An 11978-nucleotide genomic window follows, 5' to 3' on the forward strand; every position below is an offset into this window, starting at 1 on the left:
AGGATACAGCCGTGGGTAGGAGAATGGCTATAAGGAGGAAGGGCAGTGTGGATACCAGTCTAATAGGTTCTGCTGGCTGTGGAATGACCGTGCCTCATTGGGTAAAGAATGTGAGTGAGGCCAAACAGCAAAAATGAAGATGTTTGTACACCAATGCGAGGAGCCTAGGTAACAAAATGGAGGAATTAGAGGTACTGGTGCAGGAAGTGAAACCAGATATTCTAGGGATAACAGAAACAGGGTGGAATAGTCGTCATGACTGGACTATGGGTATTGAAGGGTATGTGCTGTTTAGGAAAGACCGAAATAAAGGTCAAGGTGGTGGAGTAGCATTGTCTATCAATGAGGAGGTAGAATGTAAAGAAATCAGCGATGGAATGGAGAAGACAGAGTCCATCTGGGCAAAAATGACATTGGGGAAGAAATCTACTCGAGCCTCCCCTGGGATAGTGCTTGGAGTGAGCTAGAGACCGCCGGGATCTCATGTGGATATGGATCGAGCCCTCTTTAATGTTTTTAATGAAGTAAATACTCATGGAAACTGCGTGATCATGGGAGACATTAACCTCCCAGATATAGACTGGAGGACGAGTGCTAGTAATAATAATCGGGCTCAGATGTTCCTAGATGCTGTTAGATGGATTCCTTCATCAAGTAGTTGCTGAACCGACAAGAGGGTGTGCCATTCTAGATTTGGTTTTGGTGAGAAGTGAGGACCTCCTAGAAGAAATGGTTGTAGGGGACAAGCTTGGTTCTAGCGATCATGAGCTAATTCAGTTCAAACTGAACGGAAGGATCAACAAAAAATAAATCTGCAACTAGGGTTTTTGATTTCAAAAGGGCTGACTTTGAAAAATGAAGGAAATGAGTTAGGCAAGTGGATTGGACTGAAGAACTTCAGGGATCTAAAGGCAGAGGAGGCCTGGGATGACTTTAAATCAAAGCTGCAGAAGCTATCAGAAGCCTGCATCCCAAGAAAGGGGGGAAAATTCATAGGCAGGAGCTGTAGACCAAGCTGGATGAGCAAGCATCTCGGAGAGGTGATTAAGAAAAAGGAGAAAGCATACAGGGAGTGGAAGATGGGAGGGATCAGCAAGGAAAGCTATCTTACTGAGGTCAGAACATGAAGGGATAAAGTGAGAAGGACCTTGCAAAGAGAATTAAAACCAATTGTAAAAGGTTCTATCACCGTGTCAATAAGAACAAAACCAAGAAAAAAGAAGTGGGACCGGTAAGCACTGAGGATGGAGTGGAGGTCAAGGATAATCTAGGCATGGCCCAATATCGAAACAAATACTTTGCCTCAGTCTTTAATAAGGCTAAGGAGGATCTTAGGGATAATGGTAGCATGACAAATGGGAAGGAGGAGATGGAGGTAGATATTACCATATCTGAGGTAGAAGTGAAACTCAAACTGCTTAATGGGACTAAATCGGGGGCCCAAGATAATCTTTGTCCAAGAATATTAAAAGAACTGGCACATGAAATTGCAAGCCCATTAGCAAGAATTTTTAATGAATCTGTAAACTCAGGGGTTGTACCCTATGATTGGAGAATTGCTAACATAGGTGCTATTTTTAAGAAAGGGGGGAAAAAAGTGATCTGGGTAACTACAGGCCTGTTAGTTCGACATCTGTAGTATGCAAGGTCTTGGAAAAAATTTTGAAGGAGAAAGTAGTTAAGGACATTGAGGTCAATGGTAAATGGGTCAAAATACAAGATGGTTTTACAAAAGGTAGATCATGCCAAACCAACCTGATCTCCTTCTTTGAGAAAGTAACAGATTTTTTAGACAAAGGAAACGCAGTGGATCTAATTGATCTAGATTTCAGGAAGGCGTTTGATATGGTGCCACATGAGTGTAAGCAGTGTCAGGATGAGCTCCACCCTGACATCTGGTGGTGAGGTGTGGCAAGTTGTGGAAAAGAACTTCAGGGGCCGATCTCATTTGCATAGGCACACCCACCACGCCTAGAATGAGACCATAGCTGCCCAAATGGTCACTTTGGCTGCTGTGGGATCCCCAGTGTCTCTGTTATTGGGGCAGGAAGAATAAATTGTTATTACCCTGATTATGGGAACTGTGCTTGGAACTGTACGTGGCCTTTTGTTACGATGGAGGGATTCACCATCACCTAAGTAGCACTCGCTAGGCAAGGGTCATGGGTTCCAAAACTGTGTGAATGGAGAGAGGCTGGGGACAAGTATTAATACTTGGTGGCATGGGCCCCTTGGTGAGGGCCTTACATGCTAATTGCACTTTCTCCTCTCTCCACTGTGGAATATCAGGGCTCATTTTGATTTCATTAGAAGTCTAGTTATAGGCTGCTGAGCTCACTTTGGGCTGACAGTGCACCAGCACTGGGGCTCCCCTATTATAAGCTGAATTCACCTAAGCGCTGAAATCACTGAGTGTTGTGTTAAGTAGTGGGGGAGCCTGAAGATATATTGTGGAGCAGTTTGCGGGACGGCTGGCGAAGCAGTTCGACATGGAGCAGTGTGTGGATGGCAGGAGTTGCTTGTGGGCCGTGGAGCTGAGCGAAGGAGTTCGTGGGGCGGCTGGTGGAGCGGAGCGCAGCTGAGCGAAGGAGTTTGTGGGGTGGCTGGCGGAGCGGAGCGGAGCGCAGCTGAGCGAAGGAGTTCGTGGGGCGGCTGGTGGAGCGGAGTGCAGCTGCGCGAAGGAGTTTTGTGGGGCGGCTGGCGGAGCGGAGCGCCGCTATGGAGCTATGGGGCGGTCAGCTTCAGATCACGTAAGGTGCCTCTTACCCCCGTCCCATTTCCACCCAGGTTGGGAGGTAAAGCTCCGCCGATAAACTTTCGAACTCTGGGGCTGCCCTGACCAGGGACAGAGACTTTTGGGGCATTGGACTTTTGGGGTTGCTGGACTCAAGAACCAAAGGGAAAAGGGCATGCCCCAATTTGCCTGGGGTGGGGTTGTTTTTGCTCATGGGTTGTGTTATGAATCCGGTTGGTGGTGTTTCCCCAACATAATGCCACATTGTTTCTCTCTGTTATTAAAAGACTTTTGCTACACTCAGACTAGGTGCTTGCGAGAGGGGAAGGATTGCCTCTTGGAGGCGCCCAGCGGGGGTGGTATATATTTGTCCCAGGTCACTGGGTGGGGGCTCGAGCCGGTTTGCATTGTGTTATTGGAATGGAACCCCTAGATATTGAACCCGGCCCTTGTTGCTGCCAACTCTGACGGGCAGAAGGGTTACATGAGGAATTATTAGTTAAAGTGGAAAAGATGGGGATCAATATGAAAATTGAAAGATGGATAGGGAAATGGTTAACAGGGAGATTATAGCGGGAACTGCTGAAAGGTGAACTGTCAGGCTGGAGGGAGGTTACCAGTGGAGTTCCTCAGGGATCAGTCTTTGGGACCAATCTTATTTCATCTCCCTCCCTCAGCTCAGTGATGGCCTGAATTGCCCCTTCTCCCGGCAGAGCCAGAGGATTGGAAGCAGCAACATCAGACCCCTGTGTGGCTCGCAGGAATGAACACAAACACGCCCTTGTAGCTGGACAGATGGTGAGTTTTACCCCTGGGATACGACAAGGCTCAAGAGAAAGGTGGTGGCCCCACATCTAAGGAATGAAACACAACACAGTCATCATCGTTACGCCCGTCCTTGCCCCTTTATACGTCTACTGTCTCGCTCCCGCCACCCTCGCCCTCTGTGGGTTCAGTGAGAGCCGCACTCAGTGCTTCCGACACACACAGACTCACACACACATCTTGCAAGGAAACCTCACCACGGAGCCACATGCACCTGTTGCTTCCCTGCCCCCCTGCTCTCCAGAATCCAATCCCAAGGAAAGCTTGTCGGGCCCAGAGCTGGCAGGGCGCCCGGTGCTGGAGCATTGAAGCTACTGTGACGGCACTCAGAGGAAAGATGCGGAGAGATGCAAGTTAAGAATTGGCCAGTCAGGTTTCCAGTCCCCTCCCAGGTCATTCCCTCACTCGAGCAAAGGGGCACATCTCAATTCTCAGCTGGCTCAGTCGAGCTGCATCGTTCTTGTTTCCACTCAGTCAGGTTTGAGGCCTGTTTCGCACCCTGTCTTTGAGAAGACAGTCAGAAACTACTCTCTGAAACAGCCAATGCAGGAGGACGTGTTATCGCTCCTGCCCCAACACAGACAGACAAAGAGAGAAATGTTCTCGCTTTGAGGGTGGGACTCCCTGCCCTGGGCCAAAGACGAGCACCTCTCTTTGACCTTGGTCGCTCCTTCAGCTTTTCTTTCAGCAGGGAGCCCGAGAGCTCAGGTGCTGGAGCGCTGCGTTGGTCAGTGAAGCTCGGTGAGCTCCAATGTCACTCGGCTCTTCTACCAGCAAGTCAAAACACAGGAAGGATTTCCTCATTTGACAATACTGGGGCTGTCTGAGGGTCTGTCCACACTGCACACTGAGCCTGTCTCTATGTGGCCTGGGCTTGCTGACTTGTGTTGCCAAGCCGGTGTTTGAGCATCCGGACTGCAGGGGAAACTCAGGCCTCACACTGTGTCTATCTGTCAAGGTTCCTTCCCCACTCTGAACGCTAGGGTACAGATGTGGGGACCTGCATGAAAACCTCCTCAGCTTACTTTTACCAGCTTAGGTTAAAACTTCCCCAAGGTACAAACTATTTTACCTTTTGCCCTTGGACTTTCGCTGCTACCACCAAAAGTCTAACCAGGTTTTTTATTAGGAAAGAGCCGTTTGGAAACGTCTTTCCCCCAAAAATCCTCACCAAAACATCGCACCCCCCTTCCTGGGGAAGGTTTTGTGAAAATCCTCATCAATTTGCATTCAGTTTCTTAAAAGAAGAATTTTAATAGAAGAAAAAGTAAAAAGAATCACCTCTGTAAAATCAGGATGGTAGATACCTTACAGGGTAATTAGATTCAAAACACCTAGAATCCCTCTAGGCAAAACCTTAAGTTACAAAAAGATACAAAAACAGGAATATCCATTCCATTCAGCACAGCTTATTTTCTCACCCATTTAAAGGAATCAGAATCTAACGCATATCTAGCTTGATTACTTACTAAGTTCTAAGACGCCATTCCTGTTCTGTCCCCGGCAAAAGCATCACACAGACAGATCCAGACCCTTTGTTTCTCCCTCCCCCCAGCTTTTGAAAGAATCTTGTTTCCTCATTGGTCATTTTGGTCAGGTGCCAGCGAGGTTCTCCTAGCTTCTTAACTCTTTACAGGTGAGAGGATTTTTCCTGTGGCCAGGAGGGATTTAAAGGTGGTTAGCCTTCCCTTTCTATTTATGACTCTATCCTACCACAGGAAGTCGTCCTAAGTTACGCTGCTCCAGCTGCGTGAATAACAGAGCTGGATTTGACGTCACTTCGGTCGACTTCCTGCTGTGTCTACACTGGGCTGGGTCGACGGGAGACGCTCTTCGGTCGACTTCCCTTCCTCCTGCCGTTCCCGGCGCAGTCCCAACGGCAACCGGAGAGCGCTCTGCTGTCAATTTAGTGGGTCTTCACTCGACCCCCACGACATCAACCCCCAGTGGATCCACCGCAGCAAACAGAGCCTCCCAACCGTGCTGCCCCATCCACACGGCACGACTTAGACCCGAGTGGGAAATTCAGCTCCTGTGGGGTGTGTCACCCTCATCCGCTGAAGATGCTCCCCGAGTCTCCAGGGATTCCTGCCCTAACTGCCCTCCAGCCGGTTTGTGTCCATACGCTCCCCGCGGGGAGGCTGGGAGTGGCCTGGTTACAAGCGCTGGTTGCTCAGGCCTGGCGGGGAACGGAAGCTCCGGGCAGCATTGACGGTCTGGAGAACCCTCCAGGGAAGCACAGGCGGTGGGTGGAACAGGCGGGGAGGCGATGCTGCGGGGTCCTGCGGACGCCCTGAAACCAGCTCACAGACCCCCAGGGGTCACGCTGCCCTACACGCTGTTGCAGTAATGTTTGTACAAGGCGTGACGCTGAAAGAGCAGCTTGTGTCAGAGTGTATTCAGGCCAACGGATGTGTGTGTTAGTAGAGATCAAAGCGACTGTTGAATGTTCAAATGTATTGGGTGTTTAAACCCTCTGAAAACTCGTGGAATGTTGTTTGCACTGTTTTCACGTCTCTGTGTCCTGTTACGCTGTGACAGCAAAGAGTTGCCTTGTGTGGACCCCTGTCACTAAATAACCCCTCAAAGGAGAATGAAGGTGTGTGGGATGCAAGTGAAGAAAAGGTTCATTTCCAAAGAAGGGGTGGTAAGAAGCAGGATCCCTGGGCGGGGGGCAGGAGGGTGTGGTTTGCACTGTTATTGCCCAGGGTGGGAATGGGGAACTGGGCTCTGGCTTAAAGCGGTGTCAGGCTTCGGGGGGCTGGGTTCAGAGCTGGAGGTTCGGGTTGGGGTGAGGGTTGGGCTACAGTTTTGGTTCAGGGGTTTCGAGTTGGGGGGCAGGTTATGGGGTTAGGGTTCCAGTTGGGTTCCGGGTAGGGGGTGGGGTTTAGATTTTGGGGGGAGGGTTTGGCCAGCAGCAGCATAGAAGTGCGGGTGGCAATGGGGTGCAGCCAATAGTGATAAGTCGGGGGTCTTTTAGGTCGTTTTAGTGTCAGTAGCACCCTGGGGAGGGGGGAGGGTCATGTTTACGACAGGGGGCTAAAGTGTTGGGGAAGGGGGTGGCAAGTTGACCCATCCCACTTCGCACTTCCCACACGGACACGCACAATATGGCGAACGCGCGGACGCACACACGTCACACACACACGATGACACAAAACAGCACACAACGCGACACACAAAGTAACACACGACACAGACACACACACAACACGACATGGAAAGCATCACACACATGACCCACAACATGTCTCACACACACACACGCTCAACACAACACGACCCACAACATGTCACACTCACACACTCAACGACACACAGCACGTTGCACGTACGTCGCACACACACAACGTCAGACCCACAGTTTGTTGCATGTTGTACGTATCACGTCACGCACAGGTCGCACCACGCACATGCACACGCACAACACGTCACACGCACGCAAACTCTACATGTCACAGACACAACACAGACAACACGACACACGACACAAAATGGCACACGACACTGAGACACACACACACACACGACACTGACACATTGCACATGAAACACACAGAACGTCGCACGTCACACACAAGATGTCGTACTTTACATGTCACACGCACAACACGTAGCACACAGCACGTCGAGTGTTGCTCGTGCATCACACATCGCAAGTTGTAGACCCCACGTTTCATGTTATACTCACAACACATCGCACACAGCCTGCCGCACGTTGTAGACAGGACGTCACACGTCGCACACACAACACAGTGCGCGTCGCACATAAACAGCACGTCAGGCGAACACTGCACATTGCACACGCATAACACGTCTCACGCGCGCACAACACGACACACACCAACAAAACACTCAAGACAACACACACACAAGCACATCTCACACACACACACGACACCACATGACACACAATATCTCACACACACAAACACGTCTCTCACACACGCCAACACACACACACAACACACTCCCACACACACACACACGACACATGATGTCGCACACACGCGGACACACACAATGTCTCTCACATGCCGACATACGACGTCTCTCACACACGACACCGACACACACACATGACACACAACGTCTCATGCACACACAACACCGACACACACCACACATGACGACTGACACACACACAACACACGGCCTCTCACACACACACACACCCAACACATGACATCTCACACATGACGTCTCACACAAACACACGACGTCTCTCACAGGCACCCACACACGCCCACACACACACAACATACGCCCACACCCACACACACGCACTCGCCGACACACGACATCTCACACGCCCACGACACGACATACGACACGTCACACACACACAAGACGGCAGAGGACACGACACCGAAATCACACGCGACACCGACACGTCACACGACACACAAGACGGCAGAGGACACGACACTGAAATCACACCCCGGAGACGACCCCCCGCGGGGGCGAGAGCGGAGCGGGGACGGTCGGGGGAACTCGGTCTCTGGGCGGCGCGTGGGGCCGGTGTGGGCGGGAGGGAAGAGGGCGGCAGGGCCGAGGGCGAGATTCCCAGCCCCCGTCGAGCGCTGTGGAGCGAGGGCTCCGGCTCGGCTCTCGCAGCGGCTCTGGCGAGGAATGGTGCCGGAGCTCTCGCCGGAGGGGAACGCGGCAGGAGGGGCCTGAGCCGCTTGGGCCTCTTTCCAAGGAGGCGGAACCAGGCCTCCGCTCTCTGCCCGCTGCAGACCCGGCTGCCAGGTCGGCGCTGCCAGTTCCTCGTCCGCACTCGCCGTCTTCTCGTGTGTTCGCCAACTCGCTCTCTCCCCTCTGCTCTCCTGGTGCCGTCTCCCTTGGTAGGACACGGGTAGGTGTGCATTCCCACAGGTGAGGTCTCGGGAGCCATGGAGAAGTCGGAGCGGAGGAAAATCATGCAGGGCAGTAGAAAGGCTGCAGAAAGTACCTGAAGAGACAAAGGGAATGAGAAGGGGGGAGTCCAGACTAAGACAGGAGTCTAGTCTGTAAAGAGAAACAACGGGAAGTCTAAGCTACAGAAACTCTTCAAGTTGCCAAAAGACATTTAGGATGGGAAATGACTTCTTGAATCCAGTCTCTTTAAGATCTTAGGCTTAGTATGTGTGTGTATTTGTATTTGCTTAGCAATCTGCCTTCTTCTGTTTGCTATCCCTTATAATCACTGAAAATCTGCCTTTTCTAGTGAAACTATTTGTTGTTTATTATTATTATTAAACTCAGTTTGTGCAACGGGTGCTCCGGGAGGAAATGATTTGTGTGTTACTCCAAGGGGCCGCCCGGTGTCACTCTTGCTCCATGAGGGAAATGATTTGTGCTATACCTGGTTTAGCCACCCACTGTCACTGTTGGGCCAGGAGGGAAATGATTTGTGCAATACCTGAATTGGCCACACAGTGTCCCCATTGCTCCGTGAGGAAATGCTTTCTGCATTACTCCAAGTGGCCACCCGGTGTCACTGTTGGTCCAGGAGGGAAATGGTTTGTGCATGACCTGAATTGGCCACACACATCACTGTTGCTCTGGGGGGGGATTGTTTGTGTGTTACTCCTGAGTGGCCACGTTGTGTCACTGTTTCTCCATGAGGGGAATGCTTTGTGCCTTACCCTGTGTGGCCACCCAAGACAACACACACAACAAACACAAAACATCACACACACAAAACACGACAGACGACACTCACACACACACACACAACGCGACACCGACACACACAGAGAGAACACGTCACACATACAGAAACACGTCTCTCACACACACACAACACAGGACACCGACACACACAAACAACATGACACACAAATAAAATGACACACAAAACTGCACACAACACGACACACAAAAATCACACACAATACACGACACCGACACATACACACACACACACACGAGACGAGGCACAAAACGGCAGACATGACACAGAAATCACACATGACACAGACACCCACACACAATACGACACACAACACCTCACATGACACACAAAACGGCACATGTGACACACACACACAACACGATGCACAAAACATAGCTCACAAAATATCACACACCCACACACATGACACACACACAGAACAACATGACACACGACACACAAAACGGCACACAACACGAGACACAAAAATCTCACACAACACGACACCGACACACACAACATGCACACAAAACGGCACACAACACAGCACACACCGTCACACGCACACAACACAGCATACAACATGGCACACACACACTCAACATGGACCACAACACGCACACATAAACACATCTCACACACACAAAACGACACACAAGTCACACACACAACACGTCACACGACACATGCAACACGACACACACAGCACGTCACACGGCAGAAGGTTTCATCGAGGAGGAGGATGTCCCGGGGTCCCCGGGCGATGCTCTGGGACTGCTCCCCAGGAAGCCAGGCAGGACTCTGGGGAAGTCTCCTCTCGGGGAGCAGCCTGTCTGCAGGACACACAGCTCCCCCGGCTCCACCTTCCTGGCTCTGACCTCGGAGCCTTCAGCCTCCTCTGCCCCTCCCTGCGCTTCCCACAGCCAGTCCGCCCAGGCGGGGTCCTGGGGGGGGCAGAGGGTCCTGCCCCCCAACTCCACAGTCAGACGGGACTCTCAGCCAGCCAGGAAAACAGAGGTTTATTAGACCACACGGACATGGTCTAACACAGAGCTTGTAGGTGCAGAGAACAGGACCCCTCAGCCGGGTCCATTTTGGGGGGAGGGCAGTGAGCCAGACAACCCCGTCTGCCCTTCACTCCATGTCTCCAGCCAGCCCCCAACTGAAACTCCCCCCAGCCCCTCCTCCTCTGGGCTTTGTCCCTGTCCCCGGCCAGGAGGGCACCCGATTCATTTGTTCTCCAACCCTTTAGCTCTCACCTCGCAGGGGGGAAGGGCCCAGGGCATCAGGTGCCAGGAAAGAGGGTGTCGGCCATTCTCTGTGTCCAGACCCCTGCACACACCTGCCCTCCAGAGCTCTGCAACGATCATACACCCTTACCCCACCCCCTAGATCCTTAAGAACTGCATAGGGGAAACTGAGGCACCCCCACACAATTCAGAGGAAACATGAAGTCCTGCTTCATCACAGATGACTCCAGGAGGTGAGTTGCTTGCTATCCTACCATGTTTTTCTCTGTCTCTCCTCTAGTACGTTGGCCATCACACACACTCTGTCTCTGTCTCCGTCTCCTCTCCTCTCCTCTCTTGGTGCCAACAATGACCAGGCCCCGGGTGCCTGGGCCCCAGTGCCCCGCCTGTGCTCCATCTCTTCCTGTATCTGCCTCGCCCCTTCTCCCAGCCCACACTGCCCACCGCTGCCTGGATGATTTCCCCCTCTCCTCCACTGCACCCCCCTCTGTGGGGTCCCTGCCACTCACCGTCTGCCTCCTCTCCTCCACCCCCTCCCCCGCTTCCCCACGGGTCACTCTGGGGGCCGGTTTTCTTCACCATCTTCGTGCATGATCTGGAGGATGGGATGGATTGCACCCTCAGCAAGTTCGCAGATGACACTAAGCTGGGCGGAGAGGGAGATACGCTGGAGGGTCGGGATAGGGTTCAGAGTGACCCAGACCAATTAGAGGATTGGGCCAAAAGAAATCTGATGAGGTTCAGCAAGGACAAGTGCTGAGCCCTGCACTGAGGAGAGAAGAGTCCCATGCAGTGCCCCAAGTGTGCCATGTCCCTGCCCCGAACCGACCCTCCCGGAGCATCCTCAATTCCATGAAACAGCTGTTCTGGGGTGGGCAGGAAGTGCTGGGAGGGAGAGTGGGGAGTTGCTCAGTGGGGGTGTGTCTCTCTGGGTGGGGTCTGTGTGTGTTTATGCACAAGCTGATTGTGATGTCACGGAGGCCAACAGCAAAGAGTGTTGGGCGTCAGCATTCTTGCCCTGCCGTCAGTCTGCCAACTGGCTTGGTTGACAACGGCTGGTGACCCAAGGAGCTGCTGAGAGACGCGGACCATCCCTCTGTCAGCAACTTCTTGAATCAGCTATTTCCACAGGTGTTTGAGGAACAAAAGGATGAGTTTTTACAGAAGGTAATTCCCAGATTCTTTCCCTGCTCATTAGATCGCACACGACAGGTCGGTGCCTCCTTCTCCTGGGGACGGGTGGGGGTGGGGGTGGCAACAGGCAGGTCTCAGCGTTCCCTTTTGATTTGAAAGTGGCCGTCTCTCAGGTCTCCTCCTGCTTCAGCCGGTCAGGTTCTTTGGAGGCAGATTTAGATGATTTTATCTTTCAGCAGACTAGTCGGGGGGAATTTCCAGGGATAGAACCAAAAGGGAAGATAACAAAACTCGTGTAGAATTTAGATTGAGATCTCCATCAATAGTCTTTCCCTTGGAGTTGCCCCTAATGCACTCCTTGCCTTCAAGTTGGGAA

This window comes from Lepidochelys kempii, unplaced genomic scaffold (assembly GCF_965140265.1).
Source record: "Lepidochelys kempii isolate rLepKem1 unplaced genomic scaffold, rLepKem1.hap2 scaffold_112, whole genome shotgun sequence".
In the NCBI taxonomy this organism is placed as follows: domain Eukaryota; kingdom Metazoa; phylum Chordata; order Testudines; family Cheloniidae; genus Lepidochelys; species Lepidochelys kempii.